The sequence below is a fragment of the Parus major genome, chromosome 6 (assembly GCF_001522545.3).
Source record: "Parus major isolate Abel chromosome 6, Parus_major1.1, whole genome shotgun sequence".
Taxonomy (NCBI): Eukaryota; Metazoa; Chordata; class Aves; order Passeriformes; family Paridae; genus Parus; species Parus major.
The window spans coordinates 9,917,166-9,934,558 of NC_031775.1; the positions used below are offsets into that span (position 1 = coordinate 9,917,166).

Sequence of the window (17,393 nt, forward strand, 5' to 3'; positions counted from 1 at the left end):
GACAGTACTCGTGACAGAATTAGGAAAACATGGGTGACAAACACAAATAGCATGAAGAAAAGAAAGTCTTTATGGTAAAAAGGTCTAATATATAGGATTTTTTTACTGAACTAGAACGAAGATTTATTTCCTTCCCCTTCCCAAAGAAAAGCAACTTTCTTCTCCTAGACTCAAATATAAAGTTTACATCACACTCAAAACCTCTTCACTTTGGGAAACAAGGGAAGAAAAAAACTTTTCCTTCTCTCAATAACATTTATCAGTTTCCTAATGATATTTAACACAAAATAAGAAGGAATTTGGCAAACAAGGGAAGAAAAAACTTTTCCTCTCTCCATAACATTTATTAGTTTGCTAATGACATTTAACACAAAATATGAAGAATATGCAGTTCATAACTCATGCAAAGGACACAAAAATAGTAGGCTAATAGGGGTGAGAGCTTTTAAGATCTCTGCCTACTTTGCAAACAAATGTGACATTTTCAGATCTGTCAGCTGCATTTAGTAGCAGAGATACAGATTTCCTGTAAATGTAAGCAGAGAGAGACTGACAATTCATCTACATACAGAGTTGTGGTGATTTGACTGAGAGCTTGACTGCATGTGGAATTTAAGAATAAAAGCAGCATCCTTACTGAATAACTGTCTCATGCAGACATGTTTGTTCTAGAATACAAACTAGAATAAGGTTATTATGTATGTTATAAGTTTCTATATGTAGAATAATTTTGTAGGGCTGTGACAATTAGATTCAGATCCCTCCTCAGCCTGAGACAGTTTTCAAGTAATATCTTAAACTTGAATTTTTGAAAATTTCTTAATTCAAAATTCTGGAAGTCCCTTCCAGGTTTGTTTGGGTTCTTTTGTTTTTTTTTTCCTGTTGAAATTAATTGTCTTAGTAGTTTGATTGAGAACAGGCTTTAAATACATGAAATCACTGTAGATTTCCTGTACTTTTCTCACAAATTTCACGTAATCCAGACTTTTACCTGAGCTCAAGCCTCTGGAATCTGGATTCATGTATGGCTTGAAGTCATGTCCTATTAATCTAGGGATATTCTGACTTGACAGTCTTCCAGTATCAGTTCCACAGTTCCCTAGAGTGAGGATTTCTGGCCCTTCTGTTTACTTATTCCCACACTCTTTTCTGAATAAAACAGCACATATTCCAGCTGCCTGTGCATCAGCAGTCTCTGGTCAGATGTCTCTATGAAGTGCTAGGAGGATGGAGAATCACACGTGAGTTCCAATTGCCTTCTGGTGTGAATAGAGCAGAAAGTGCCATTTCAGGAGGGACATCCACAACTGTGGTCTGAAAAAGTTTGTAAAGGAAACTGCAAAAGATGTGATAAATTACTATTGTTTAGCTTGGAAGAATAAAAATTTCAGTGTTGAATTCTGCATAATAAAGAGACCAAAGCAGTTCTAAAATCTATCTACTTCCTATCTCTGTTGAAAGGACTATGAGCCTACCTTGTTCTTCCTCACCTCTCAACAACCATGAAAGTTGCAGTGAGTAGTCTTTAACAGCACTGTGAGTTTAGGACATGAAAGGAATGGTCCAAGGCAGAACTAGGGAATCTAGACCAATTGATCTATATATTAGAAGGTTTTTTGGACTAGGGTTTTCTGGATTCACAGAATCATTGTTTATGGTGTATCATAATATAAAATACCTTAACTTCAGGAGGAAAGAAGACTTTCTACTTCTTTGGCACCACACTTCTTATATCATAACCCCTAGCCCACCAAGTTAAAGTGGGTCCAGATGGCTGCAAATCAATGTTTTTAAAATCAGATTATTATTATTTTTTAGCTATACTTGAATTTATTACGTAATTTTATTTTTTTTAAATAAGAGCTGGAAATATAGCACAAATGTGTATATACTTAATACACTTTCACTGCAAAACTTTGTCTTACTGCTGCACTGCAAAATGTAGTTTCAGTGGTGGTATCTTTATGGCATAATCTATGCTGTGTCAAAGTAGGTTAAATTAAATCTTAAATTTAGAAGGAAGAAGCTCCTTAGTGTCTTGTACCACTGGTCTTTCTCCTTTTACAAGGGAAAAATTAAGATAATCTAATTTGTAAAATATAAATACATTTTTAATATTTCTCCACTACTAATTGTTAATGCATGAGAATTTTTTAGGAGGAAAAAGTCAAGACATCTGAAGATTCTGTGCAGGTCAAGTATGGCTTGTTCTGTGGAGTCCCCTCCTATAACTAATCTGCTAAGAAGACAGCAGCAATGGAAAATCCTTTTAGTATAGGTGCTGTCCAGCTACAGAATTGCAAACCCTTAGGTATAGGGATTAGCATTATTTTAGGAATGATGGAGGGAAGCCTGCATCCAAAGCTTTGCTAATCTGAAAGAGTAGTAATGTGTCAGGCTTTTAGTCTGATCCTCTTGTGCAATAGTCACATCTGACAGTATTTTGGGTTTAGGTGTCTTAAATCTACAATAATTACTAGTCTGTCTGGGAGTTAGTAAACTGGCCTGAAACAGCTTCTGGACAAGTGAATGATTAGAGATGAAGTAAAGAAATATTAATTATGTAAAATTATCAACTTTTGGCCTTGCAAGCTGCTTAGTAGTAGAGGGACTTTTTCTCTTTCCAAGGATAAAAACCCCCTTGTTCTTTCCTTGCTTTGTTGAGGCTTTGTATCTTAGGTAGGTCTGAGACAAACACCCAGATTACTGTAGAGCAGATGGGGAAACAACAGGGACATTTTTCTTGGATAACCTATGGCAAGAAATGCCTAAAGACTTGTAATGCAGATTGAACGAGCACTTCTCGTTCAGTGAAAAACTGGGAACTGTAAAAGAGCAAGAGAGAAATGAGGAAAGAGGGATGAAATTGCAGCCTTTTGTTCTCTGACACTGAGCCAGAGAAGACTGAGCAGAACTGATGGCAGCAGGAGGATTACCTCACTGCCCCACTAACTCAAGTGTCTGAACCCTGCTCTAACATCTCGGGGTGCCTGTGGGTAGTGCTTCACACTCACAGCCATGCAGTGACTGACAGATGAGGAACAAGTCCATGAACTTGTGAAGCACACAGCTACTCCTGCTTCTCACTAAATCCCATGCAGCCATTCAACTCTCCACTACCTTTACCAGTGAGTCTGTGTTGCTGGTTATTACTGTTCCTTTAGCACATACCTTTTTAACTTTGTTGTTTACTGCTGGCAGGAGGGGTTCTTGTAATGTTTTACATTACAGTATTTGGTATTTCAACACGACTTTATTATTAATAAATTGGTTTAATTCTAAAATATTTTAAGGTGCAAGCTGATGAGGAAAAAGGAAGGGTCATGAAGTCATACCAGAAAACTTACATAATGTTCAAACTATTTTATAACGTTAGGAAAAAACCCCAGTAAATAAACAGTACGCTACAAGAAAACATTATGTTCCCTTTTTATTTCTTCATACAGGTCACCACTCATTGTGGAGATAGGGCACACACCTCTATAAGTATTAGGCATCCTTTTTTCAGTGGTGGCAGATACTTTCTTCTTGCCAGTCTCGAGCATTTTCTTAGTAGTAGTTTTTACTCTGTCCAATTTCCAGTTGTATGGATGCAGCACATCAAAATACAAATCACTGTACATTTCAGCACCCTAGCATTATTGGCAGAAACACTTTTCCTTCAAAAACATTTTCTTTTACTGTTCTGAAATTGTGTTGTTAAGCTTTGTGCAGTATGCTCTCAGTAGACTTGATTCTGTAAAACAGAGATAAGACTCACTGTTATTCAGAGAGTCTCACCTTGTCCTGATAAATTAAGAGTTGGCCTAAGGACACTGCATCTTCACATTGAAAGGTTCTCAGTGTCTTTGCAGTCAAATAAGACCTACATAATAATTAAATAATACCTTTTAGATATCACATATACAAGTGCTATTGATTGAGATAATGGACTTAACAAAACTAGCACAGTCTCAGAGTTATTATGTCAGATATCTTAAAAGCATTCTCTGTTTGTGGATATATCACATTTATAGCTGCTTCACAAACCACTGCCACATCACCAATGTTTGCCTTCTAAAAGCAAAGTGCTTAGTTAAATGCAGAAGTCAAGAAAACCAAATTCTGCATAGCAAAAATGTGATTTTATATATCAGTATAAATATACACAAAACTTTTAAAGACAAAATATACTTCAGAACATTTGCTCCATTAATTGAAAACTGGAACATTTTTCCATTAAAAATTATCTTTAAATAAAATTGAGACCTGAGGGTGGGTGGATATTTTATGTTTTGGTTAGCAAAACCAAGGTCAGTTAAGAACTAAATATATTAAACATCCTTAAAATCAGAAAGATGTTCAAGCTAACTCTAAATTCTAATAACAGTTACATTCTCTTATGAGGAAAGACTGGCACATTGATTATATAGTGCCTGCCTGACTTGGGTGTTCAGTCTATGAGCTCAAGAGAAAAAATGACTCTTCCACAGCGAGACTTTGTAGTGAAATAGAAGGCCTGTTAAGGCCTAGTCCAAACTCATCCTTGTGATTTCAACTCATAACAGCTGCCAAGGCTAAAATCCTCTTTTCTTGGTATATTTTTTTCAAAGATGCATTAAAAGAAAATGGTGTGTTTATGTTTAAGCTCTGTGGTTATTCTTGGAAAATAATTGAGAGAGAAATCCTCTGCTCACAAGACAAGTGCACTGTTAACAGGAGCTCCCTTCACTGGATGGGCTTCTTAGTGATATTCCCCTCTTCCCCCAAAAAATCACCAATAACACTGGAAATCACCTTATGGCTACTTCAGGGTAAAGACTGGCATCTGGCTCTGGTCTACAATATTGTTTTGATAAGATAAAAGCTTTTGCATTACTGTCAGGAAGCAGCAAGGGCATAGGGAACAGGGAGCCAAGGGCAATGTCACCAGGGCAGGGTCCTGGCTGTCCCAGTGAGGAAGCAGGGCAGGACCATAGACAGCAGCTGATATTTAACCAAGAGTTCAGACAATTAGACAAGTCTGTGGTGATGAGGCAAATCCAAGGTCAAGCTGGAGGTCTGCCTGCAGGTCAGGATCAGACCCAGTGATCCTGCTGGGATCATGATCTTTGAGCAGGCTTGTGGTAAAACAGTGAGGCCATCAGCCCTTGGGTCAGCCTCAGGATCAGTGGGGCCCATGACCATGGTCTTGTTCAGGCAGGGGCTGAGGAATCTCCAGAGCCTGTGGGCAGGGGCTGGGGGAGACTACTGGTGATGTTTTTGAGCAGTGACAACTACAGAGTAGAGAACTGTCACCAACTCATGTTATGTGGGCCATTCAAAACTCCCTAGAAATGCTAAGAATTTTACCATGTGATGTTTGAAGACTTCCTAGAGATAAAACAGCTATCCCAGAGTTGTCATGTTCCCTGAAAAAAAAGCGTTAGAGTTTTATCATTCCTGTATATTATTTAAATCTGACATACTGCTTCCATTCAAACCCAAGTTACTTTGCCAGTGAAAGAGGAATGGAAAATGAAAATCACTAACCTGTAGAGACAGATGTTCAGCATATGCCCAGAAATCAAAATTGAAGAAAATTATCCCAGCAGTGTCTCTTTAATAAAGCTTCACTGCAATAACAACAGGAAAAAAAAAAAGAAAAGGAAAAAAAAAAGTTTTAGACCTTTGTCTAAAACTATTTATTCATTTCATATAGAATAAGCCTACTGACTGACATACATAGGCACTAATCTGAAGATAATGATTAGTCTTACTGCAGAAGTGTGTGAATTCTATGCTGTTCATAGAGTCACAATTTGGACTCATTCTAAGGTTAGAATAATAGTGAAATAGAATAGTGAAAAAAGATGATGTATGAGAGACTCTTTGCTTGTAGTGAATTTTTAAGGCAGTTCATACTGGTTTATTTTGTGTAAATAAACTGAGAAAAGAACTGAGAAATCTAAGGCTAGGTAGAGGTCAGATTTTGTCACTTAGGGTCTATTCCTAAAAGGCCTCTTCTTGCAAATAGTACCTCATAGAGAATGCACAGAAGTGAAAGTTTTAGTCAATTAAGTTTGTTTAAATGGCATTATGGGGGATAAGCCCCAACTGTTTCAGAAAGTGTTATCCTAGTGTTCAGAGACCTTGTACTTAGGCAGTCAGCCAGAATCTATCACCATGGATTCACAACAATCAAGACCTTGACAAGTTTTATGTCTAAAGAAAACCAGTTAGTCAATTAATGGTTAAAGACTTCAAAACATCTTTTTGTTAGTATGACACTGATTCAAAAGATAAAAGAACAAGGAAATCTTTTCAACAGTTTTCTGTTCTTTTCCCCAAATCTTCTGAGGAGGAGGAAGGACAAAAAAAAAAAGTCCTACCACAAATCCTGCTAGAACACATAATAGTTAACTAGTAGCCAATCGTTTAGAGTAACACTTCCATTAGCAATTGGTACATTTCCTCTAAAACAGAAAGGAACTTTCAATGGATTTTACGGTTTCAGACTTCAGTCTTTTCTTTAATTGGATGTGGCCATTTAATTTTGAATGAAATAGTTTTTCTTTTATTGCATTCTGATACATGCCAGCTTTGACAGAGAAAGCCAGCAACATAATGCTCATATGGCACATTAAGAGCCACACTCTGTTGTGGCTTTGCACTTCAGAGACCCTAAATTCTTCAAAATTTGTTCATTAAAAGGCTTGACTACAGCAGTCTCAATAATTGAAGGAGGCACAATTGCTTTTTTGCAAAACCTATTTTTGAACTCTATGAAGGGAGAAAATAACAAATTATCTGCCCCAATTTCTCTTCATATTCTTTAGCTAGCTGAATCAAACACAGCTACACTTATTGCAGGCACTTCTCAATGAAATTCTGTGGCCCAGTAATAAAGAAAATCAGACTTCGTCATCACAGAGATTTTGCTTATCCTGAAATCTAACAATATATCTTTTAGGAATCTACATTTGTTCAGAAAACATATGGTTGTGATTCTTAAAGTTACTCAGAACTCATTGCTCTGAGTGCCATTGAGCAGACACTAAACATTACAGTGAGGATGACCGTGGTCATAATGCAAGTATGTGCATACACACTGCCTTGTAGATTTTCCACACTTGTGACTTTGACCCTTCTCAGCAACTATTAGGATGCCTTCTAGAACAGCCACAGATTTAGGAAATGCCAATTCCTAGGAATCTCTCAAAGAAAATGCACCCAGCACTTGCCTGGGCAACTGTGCTGACATCAGCAAGCTTTTCCATGAACATAAATTTTTTGCTGAAGGAAAATTCAGTGCTTTCTCTTAGTGGCCTAAATTCCAAGTTCAATAATTGTTATACTTGAAGGCACCTGCAGAGAAGATTGATGAATCATCTTCCAGCAGCCATCAACTTTTTGAATGTATAAATTGTTTATTCAGGGTTCAGTCACAGAGATCAAACAGTCTCTTCACTCATACCATGGTAGCAGCTTTATCAGTAAGGTAGACACAGACGTGTTCAGCAGTTGCCACCATTTTCAGAAAAACAACCTCAAAGCATCAACCAGGAATCATTATTTCTATTTAAATAGATTCCCCAAATATCACAGAGTTTAAGGTAAAGGGCAGACAGGGGACAGCTTGTATGGGAATTAAGACATTTCATGTCCTTAGTACTTTTTCCCAAGGTAATATAAACAGTGGTTGCTAAAGTTCAAGGACATGACTTCAGCTGTGCAGGTTAAAGGTGTCTTTTACCACAAAACTACTATCACAACCTGGCTGATAGCCTCTCCACCTCATAGCACTAGCAAGGGATTTTCTCCTGTGCATAAATTACACTAAATTAACCATCCCTGGCAGGTCAGTGGTGAAATTATATATTTTTAGTGAAGCCAACAGTTGGCATTTTCAAGGGCATTTTTCTTTTTGTTCCAACAGTAATAGAAGTGAAAGACTGTCCACCCTAAAAAATTCTGCCCTTACATTTCCCTTTTGGCAAGAAACCAAATTGTTTTCAAAAAGTGCAGCTCATCAAGAGAGGGAGCCTTTATTTTGTTTAATTTCAAAGTTATAAAATATAAAACTGTGAAACTGCAGTAAAAACATTTCCGCTAACTTAAGCAGGGATGCAATATATTACCAAATTTTTCCTGAAGCAATGAAGATTCAAAGCATGGTTTCCTCTTTTGTCCTTTTCTTTTTGTCACAGCAATTAAATTATTCTTTTGTGGAAAAAAAACCCCAAGCTTATGCATCTGTCTGTTTGCAAGGATATGTTCTCATTAACTCAGGTCTAAAGCTATTTAGAAAACAGGATAAAATGTTTATCACTGTTTTAATTTGATTAGTTAAATGTTGCTGGAAAAATCAACACTTCAACATGTGAAACATTTTCATTAATTTTACAAATGTCAACAGGGACTGGTTCTGCAAAAAGTCAGGGGTGGAAGATCTATGCCCAGAAGCCACAATGTATTGGAAAACTAAATCAGCTCAGTAAATCTGTCCCCAAACAGAACCAGATAGAAATGAGTTGCAAGCATTAGAGTTGTTCCCTCTTTCTGAATCCAAAGCATGGACTCTCCTAAAAGAGTCCCCATTCCAAAATGCTTCATGCATCAACCAGTGAAAAATGAACAAACAAATGAGAAAAAAGGCCTGGCTTCTCAAAATGCCAGCCATGACATTGGCCAACCAGAAAAGCCGAGTCATGAATCATTTGCAAAACATTCTGATTTTGGTCATTGCTGCAACATTTTTGAAAATCCTTGGGTACTCTAGGCCGGTATATAGGTATACATATACATGAGTACAGTTCCTCCTGGGGTTCCCACTTCTTCATTTGCCAGCTGAAATACTTTGAGGTAAGAGGGGAGTTCTGCTAAGGGAAAAAGGTTCACAGATCTGCTATAAAGTTCACAGTCACATTTGACCATATTATAACCCAGCAGAGTTCACATGTAAGCGAACTTGAGATGTTTGCATGAAATCCACTGAGAACCAACTTGGGAGGATTTTAAAAAAAGGGGGGAATAAAAAGAACCAAAAGAAATTCCATTCTACTACAATAAAACACCCAACTTAAGCTAATTATTTAAGCATGCTCTTCAAAAGAAATATAAAAGCTTTAATTAAAATTGCGCACATGAACCAAGACTTAATCAACTACAGTTATCAAATTCAGCAAGTGGTAAACCACAAGCTCTGAAAGGTCCCATTTGGCTGATAAATGCAACATTTTTTTAATATGTACAATAAAAATAGCAATATCATTTAATGTGAAATGTGAAAAAATTATTGCAACAGTGACCCTCGCTCCCAAGCTGAGAGTTTGGCCCTGGTCCTCCACTCACTGAGACTGTGAGCATGGTCTCCCCAGTACATCTGATTTACATGGTGTGAATGTGCCTTTTTGTATACAAAATTTTAGCACACAGCAATCTCTGATGGCTGATTACCACCCTCCCTCTCTCCTTCTTTCCTTTATTACTGGGTTTATAATGAAAACGTTGACACAGCCTTAACTATGGCAACATTAGCATTTGCCATTATAATTAACAGATTCTTTTTTTTCCGTTGTGATTTACATGCATATATTCTTCCCAGTGAAGCAATTACAGATGGTATAGCTTGTAACATATACTATCCCTGAACAACAAATGCATTCTTTTTGGAGTATGTCTCTGATAAATTTTATTTAAATATAAAAGGTAATAGGCAGAAAATGTAGTTTGCTTACAAGTTTCCTTTATGGTTGTTTGACTGTCACTTTTCTGCAGATTTATGATAATCATCCTTGCAACAAAAACGTTTACTTCACTGTCTAAATAATAAGGTAATTTGTTACAGCTAATTACTCAAGTGCTTCCTTAATCTCAATTAAAAGATTCAGGCTTATTTTCTACATTTCTGCAGCAGTATGCTCCAAAATATCTTGTTAATGTATTCCCAATCACATATTTGTTAAGGAATGCATGGTCCATGCAAAACTGAAATGCTAAAATACATAGCTGCAATCTTAAACAATGATTTATTGTGACATGGGATGTGGGACATTTCCACAGCTTTTGTGATTGCAGTAATGAAGCTGTAAACCAAATAGCATGAAATGAAGCAAGGCCTTACAATTTAATCAGCTCGTAAACAGATCTACTGCATCAAGCAAATGACATTATTATCCATCCGAAGTAAATCATGCTAATCTCAGGAGATAAAATCAACATCATTAATGGTCACATGTCATATTCATCAACACTAAACCATCCCTTTTGACAGATTAATCCTAACTACAGCTCCCACGATGTATGGTAATAGGGCTTGTAGCATACATTTCATTCAGCAGTAAGGCTAACCAGCACTCTTAGTCTGCTATTACAAATAATTTTTTTATTGATTTACATATTTTAAAATGCATTTAAGGTGAGGTACCATTAAAAATTCTGTCACTATCACATATTTCTTCCTCACATTCTCAGCCTGTATTAATAGAAACTAGAAACTAAACACTATATGCCATATAAATACTTTCTTTAACACACTGTTAATAGTAATTAAAGAGTTCTGCCTCTGTTTTTCATTCAGCAATGAAAATATTCACCCTTTTTAATAGGGTTTAAAGAATTATTGATACTATTATTCTAATATCTCGTTTGTACTGTACAAGTGCATTGGGCCCCTGGTCATGGATCAGGGCTCAATCAAGCCAAATGGGATCCTGAAGACTTTATTATCTATTTTCCCATTGTTACTACAGCATCAAAAACCCAAAGATGCACGTATGATATTCACTCATCATTGCAGTTTATTGTATCCTGCAGACTGGTGATGCATTTCAGCTCTGACTCCAGCTCCTGTGTACTGCCTATTTGTTCCAAACACAAAATATATTTATTTATCATGGAACTGACCCTGTATGAATGCTTTTAAAAAGTGTCCACTATTCAAAGTGTCACTTTCCTTGAACAGGCAGTGAATTATATTGACAGGCACATTATCAAGGGCTGCTGACTGACAGAATGAATGACTGCGGCTCCACGCCGGATTGCCAGTCATTGACTGAGTGGGTGCAAAAATTATCTACAACCTTTGGAGATCTAAAGGACTCTGAACTACGGCTAGAAAAGAAGATATATGCAAGTGATTTACTTGCACAGCATTTATCAACTTAGTACAAACATCTCAACTATTGCCCAAACTACTTCACTAATGTAGTAATTCATTAATGGTCTATTCTCTTTCCTGAAACTATTTTTTTAACATCCCTTTTATGCAATTATTAATGTCACGTTATTTAATATGTGTTTATGTTTCACCAGGGAAATGGTTGCAGTAGTAATTTTAAAAGCAGCTACTGCCCCCTGCATTTGTTTTTAGGCCAGTGTGGGTTAAGATGCATCTTAGTAAGATCATTAGGGCAAGGCAAAAACAATATTAGAGACTGGCTGTGGCTGAAGTGTAGCAATCAGTAAGTCTGGTTAAGAGAGAAGGCAGAATGCTTCATGGACTGTGCTGGGGTTTTAGGAAAACACTAAACTAACCATAAAAGCATTTCATTTACTTGCCAAAATAATTTATTCACCAGACGTATTTTTGATTGACATAATGGCAACTTGAAGAAGTAGACCACAAAATTCTACCTTCTCTATTGACTAGAAAAAGAAGGGGTAATGAAATATTTCAATAAGTGCATTAATTTCAAAACCTCAAAGCACTAATGTCAAATTTACTGGAATCCACTGACCTTTAAATAGCTTTTAAAGATTTTATGACTTAGATTGTCACATTACTTACCAAGAATCCCTAAGAAACAGTTTTTTCCATCTATGGTGTGTTTTTAATGTTGAGGTTGTGAAGACCTTCCCTTTTCTGCTACTGTCCTTTTTACTCTCACTGCTTCCATACCTGAAGCTCTATCTAATGAATTACTTAGTCTTTGACAAGCCACAGATCTCTGTGGTGCTTATCAGAAATTGTGATTAGAGGACAAAAAGAATCACTGATGAGGAGGAACAAAAAACCCCACCTTTCTTATAAGATTTTTGTGCTCTTGCATAACACAGTGAGACCATGGTGTCATTGAGCTTGTACTCCTCCAAAACTACGTCCTGGTACTTCCCAGACACGTGTTTTCTTCAAAGGTTTACTAGTAAAGCAAATATAAAAGCTTTATTTTAAGCTGTATGGTTTAGGTAAGCAAAAGAAACGAACCTGTTTCTCAAGCAGTACAAGCAAAACTGGCAACAGAATTTCCTGGTGGTATAAGTGCATATAAAGTAGAAATTTTGCCAGCACAGCTATGGTGCAATAAATGTAGAATAAAAAATAGTCCTGATAGAGCTGTGAGATCAAAATTTTCCTGCCTAGACCAAGTAGAAGGAAGAAATGTCATGAGAAAAAAATAATTATGTTCTGAAAAGAAAAAGGATGGATTGTCTCACTTTAATCTGCAAGAAATGAAGGAACAAAATCATACAGTGGGAAAAAGACAGCAAGGGTGCTTCTAACAGCTCACTTATGTGCATTTTAGGAGTATGGATTAGGATCACCATTAAAAGGATAAGGATAGTCCCATGGGACTAGCAGATGATTGAGAGTAAACAAATGTATTATTTTTATTCCTAATATTTGGTCGTCCCAGTTTAGTAATTAAATGAAAAAACCTCCCTTGAAATTTTTTAGAAGGTACTCAGCAGTAAGACTTACACAGTGAGTCTAAAATACCACATCATCTTAATTATTTTTTATCAGACTGTATCAGAAATGCCATTAACTAATGATATAATTACAGAGAACTCATTAATCCATTTGTTTCATTTTTGAAACACAGCTGTAATAGGAAGATATGTTGGTTTTATTAATAAATCCTGATAATGTTCTATCAGTTTAAAGAGCTACACATTGAACTTATACCCATAATGGGTTTAGTTTCAAAATGGTAAACCATGTCAAGATATAGAGATCATTTTGTAGCTTGAAAGAAGTAATGACTTAAAATATTGTATTTCAATTGCATGCACATGATTCCTATAATCAATCATCCAAAATAAACTCTACTTTTAGGCATTTAATTGAAAGCAGACAAGCTAAAAACCTGCTCTAAAAACCCATGGAAAAAAAAAGATTAAGAACAGAAAACATCCTAATTTTTATGGATATGTGTTTTTTCCTGGTTTAAGTTTAGTGCAACTTAAGTCAATCTATCAAGCAAGAAACAGCAGAACAAAGTTTTAATGCTAGTAACATTGCCAATTACAAGCCAATACTATCACTTGAAGAAATGCACAATTGATTACCAAGATGACTGTTAAATAGTTAAGAATAATAAAGCCAACTAAAAATGTGGGCTACCCAACACTGGCTGATAAAGAAGGCTGTATTCTCCTGCATGTAAATGTACTCTGAAGGACGTTCAAAGTAACACACAATGAAGTTAGCATTTTACTACCATGATACACTGGTGAAAATGTTGGTGGAATATGCAGTGTTGGACATTTAGGTCCAATTTCTCTCCAGTATTTGAATTTGTTTCAGGTTTGTAGTAAGTACTAAAACAAAAATCATTGCTTGCTCATTAGCTAGCACAAAATCAGTTGAAATGAAGAATACTTTGAAAAGTCATTGTAAAGGATCCAGGTTGAAGCATTAGTCAGAAATTATGAAAGATTTATATTATTATGAAACAACGAAAAAAGCACTGAGAAGCCATGGGAATTAGCATAAGCTAGATATACAGAGCTCAATTTGGAACATCATTAGTACAGTGACAGCCCCACCCCCCTCAGTGGAACATGCAATATGCCTCAAATACATATTTAGTGGCATAGCAGCATTAGTTGAAGAAAGGTCCGAGGGCAGGAGAGACCTTATGAGGACAGCAAAGAACTCCTGACAGCTGCTTTTCCTTTTAGCATTTGGCATGTATATTTTATAGTGTTTTTGCACCTATGCAGTGACAAATTGGTGCCTGCTTTATGATCCACATATTTCCTTGGAATCAGCTTTCCCTGATGAGTAATCCACATTGCCACTGTTTGGGTCAGACAGATGAAAACCCTGTCTTCATAGATGACACCTTCATTTTCATCCCGGATGACTGTAGGGCTTCTAATTTAGAAAGACAAAGGTTACTATGAATGGTAGGAAGGGGAGCAATATACCAGAGCTGCAAACTTAAATCTAAGGAAATGAGAAAACACTTTTTTATACTCACTGCATATAAACATACAAAATGCATGTAGCTCATCAGCAAGAAAAGTTAGCCCCTTTCATTTCTCACCCACAAACTGGAGAGTGACAGAAGCATGGACTTCAGCATACAATCTATCAGTTTTTATTTTCTCATGTTGAAAGACAGAAATCCAGACTGAAGAGCAAAGAAAATACATCCTTTGTTAAAGCTGTATTGCAAAACTACAAAAAATTTGTTATTGCACTCTTGATTTTAAAGGCTCCTTTCAAAGTTTTCTCTCCTACAATACTGTAAGAGATAAATCATGCAAGCATAGGGATACTTACAGTTAATTTAATGTTCAGTAAAGACAAGAAGATGGAACAGAACTCAGATTTTTGTACTCTTAGACAACTTTTGGCATAAGATTAGTTAATTTAGATTTTTTTTTTGTTCTGGAAAAATTGCTTAGAAAAGGCCTACCTGTGCTCCTCTGTTCTTTTATAACTTCCTTCTGAACGTCATTTCCTATGCCAGAGGAAAAATCCAGTTTATTATTGCATCTTCATACACACAGAAGATTATGAAAGTATGTTGATCCATTTCTTAGCTGTTGACAGTGGAGTTGGAAAACTCTGGAAACACTTTTTTGTGCTTTTTGGATTTTAAAAGGGTCTTGAACACACAAACTTGAAAAGACTGATTGGCTTCAATGGATTAACCATAGCTGTCTTAAAAACACTTTTGAACTTATGTGGACATTCCAAAAAGCAATCATTAAAACAGTACCTTTATAATAATAAAAAAAATAATTATTTATATGTGTGATGCACGCTCATTTTAGCAGCTCAGTTAATTTTAAGTTTTATGTTATACTCAGAGGGAAGTTGAATATTCAGGGTCTGCATTCTTAACTTAATCCCAGAGGGAAGATCAGATACCATCTGGCCTTTGTGAACACAGAGCAGCCACTCTACACTCCCAGAGTAGCTGGGAAGGAAAGGATAGTCCTCTGTTCCCGTTTACTTTTGAACAGTCACAATACAAGTAGTGACCAGAATTACTTCCTCCTGGCTTCACCTGCAGCAGGTAATGCAGTGGCTTTGGCTTGTCAGTCTTTCAATCTAGTGAACTGGGCAAACACAAAAGTGTTGATTTATTAAATGCCATCTCAGCTCTTGGGTAAACAATGCCTGAGCCACCAGCATTAATTCATCACAAAGTTCCTGAGGTAGGGCATCTCCTCCGTATCCCTTCCAATCCCCTGCCATGGAGGTATTTCACCTCTGTGGAAAGATCTAGCCTACAACCCAACCCAAACCAGCTCAGTCTGACTTGCAGATGCCTGTGTGTTCAACTTTGCTTAAAGAAGTTATTCTCTTGTAAATGGAAAACATTTTGACTAAAATCTGTCAAATTGCAGCAAGTAGCATAGTCACCAGGCTTAATTCAATGCCATTTTGTAGAGGGAAAGAAAAAAGCCTTCAAGGAGATCATATGAGTCATGGGATTGGGTTTCCAGAGGGCTCTTTGGGATTCTTTTCGACCAAGAGTTTTCTAACACTGTTAGAGCAGGGGCTGTGTGAAACTCAGCAATTTTAACTGTCATGCTATTTTTCAGTTCCAGCTTTCATCACTTTGTGCCTTTTGGGTCTAACTTTGCCTCCACTTAAGTGGTTGTCAATGTAGAATAAATCACATGAAGAATACTTAGGGCCATGTTCTGTGCCCAGCCCACATAATAGAGGAAGGAATGAAATCCTCAGAAATAAAGGGGTATACTGTCCTTCTCAGTATGAGTATTGAAATGCTGGAGAGCTAACTGTTACACTGAAGATGAGAAATAGCTGTTTACTCTAGCATGTACTAGATTCAAATCTGACAAGACACACAGATCTCTGGTGCTTTTTTAGAAAAGTGGGGAAAAAAACCTCTGTCTTTTGAGCACAATGCATGAGTAGAACAGAGTAATAAAGAACATATTGCACAATGCATGAGTAGCTGCAGTACAAATTAATATACTGTGATGGGTTTAGGAGACAGAGGGGTGTCCAGAGCTGGACCTGGAACAGTCAAGCCAGTGATTCATGGCTTTTAGTAGTGAGGCCAATGATTCTTGAATTCCAGCCTCTGTAACCATGCCTTGCCATTCATTCTTTTTCAAATGCAAAATATTGCAGACATTCTTTCTCTAACAGACACATGCTAAAGGACATTGGGACTTGTTAACAAACTGGAAAGTTAGGCGCTTCTTTACATTTTAGAACAGCAGATACACTGGGACCTTAAAATACATTTTTTAAACAAAAAAAATCATGGCCTGATTCTGACTTACTCTTGCATAGGAAGCTCATGTAAGTGTGAAGACTAGAGAGGAGCCAGTTATACAGTAGGGAAAGCTTATTTTGTTATTATTAGAAGCCTGAGGTGTGCTGGTCATTTTACTCCTGGTATCTTGCCATCTCTTAACAAGCATTGCCACAAAATGACTCATGAAAAGGGGTTTTTGAATGGAGCTCAGTCATTTTGGCACAGATTCCAACTCTGATCATAGGGAAACCATTTACTTTTCCAATTACGTGGTCAAGGCACAACCCAAAGTACTGCAGTCTTCTCTTTTCATGTTAACCTAGAAGGAATGGCCAACTAATAAACAGAAGAAAGTGAGTGTTTGGTGAACTTTATAGTCAGAAAACTGTACACAAAAGTCTTCAGGCCATCAATTTCCATTCATTATGTGCATGCTGCTCTTGAAGACCTTTCTTGGAATCAATTTTCAGAAATCCATTTCAACAACAGACAACAGATGCAAAAATTATAACTCCTGTTTTCAGTAGTTATCTTTAGAAGTGACATGTAACTGACCTGTCAGCTCCCATTCTTCACTTGGTGGTGGTTTAAATCAACTCTACAGAGGAAATCAATCTGATGTAAAGTTGAGCTAGACCTTTACTAGGCAAATCTTGCTAAAACAGAAGCTCAAACAAACGCAAGGGTTTGCCACCTACACACTTGTTCTTCAGATCTAATCCACACAATGGGCTGTTGACCATGGACCCTTTGCCCCTGTGGGAGCTGAGAGGGATCTCCCTCACACTTCTTAACTTCAAAACATTGTTTTCATCCCCTCTTTCCCCCTTGATTCTTCTCTCCTTCTGATTGCACAAATCATCTCAGTAGCTCTTACTCAATACTGGAAATAATTCCAGCATTTCAGAGATCCTCACATCCGTTACTGTTTACAGGACTATATCCCATGGCTAGGCA

At 36.8% G+C, this 17,393-nt stretch overlaps 1 long non-coding RNA gene across 6 annotated transcripts in view; it reads right to left on the bottom strand.

The window, feature by feature from the left end:
• LOC107206516 overlaps window positions 1–17,393 on the bottom strand; it is a 112,783-nt gene continuing 95,390 nt past the window's right edge. Inside the window, exons 6-11 of one of the 6 annotated variants that reach the window (XR_004498155.1) lie at window positions 13,901–14,654; window positions 11,982–12,101; window positions 5,512–5,594; window positions 5,332–5,390; window positions 3,479–3,736; window positions 1–1,336 (exon numbers count right to left, since the gene is read on the bottom strand). This is a non-coding gene — a long non-coding RNA (uncharacterized LOC107206516). Of the gene's footprint in view, window positions 1,337–3,365; window positions 3,737–5,331; window positions 5,391–5,511; window positions 5,595–11,981; window positions 12,102–13,900; window positions 14,655–17,393 lie in introns of those variants that run through there. The other 5 variants (XR_004498154.1, XR_004498157.1, XR_004498158.1 and 2 more) reach the window with 5 other exon arrangements.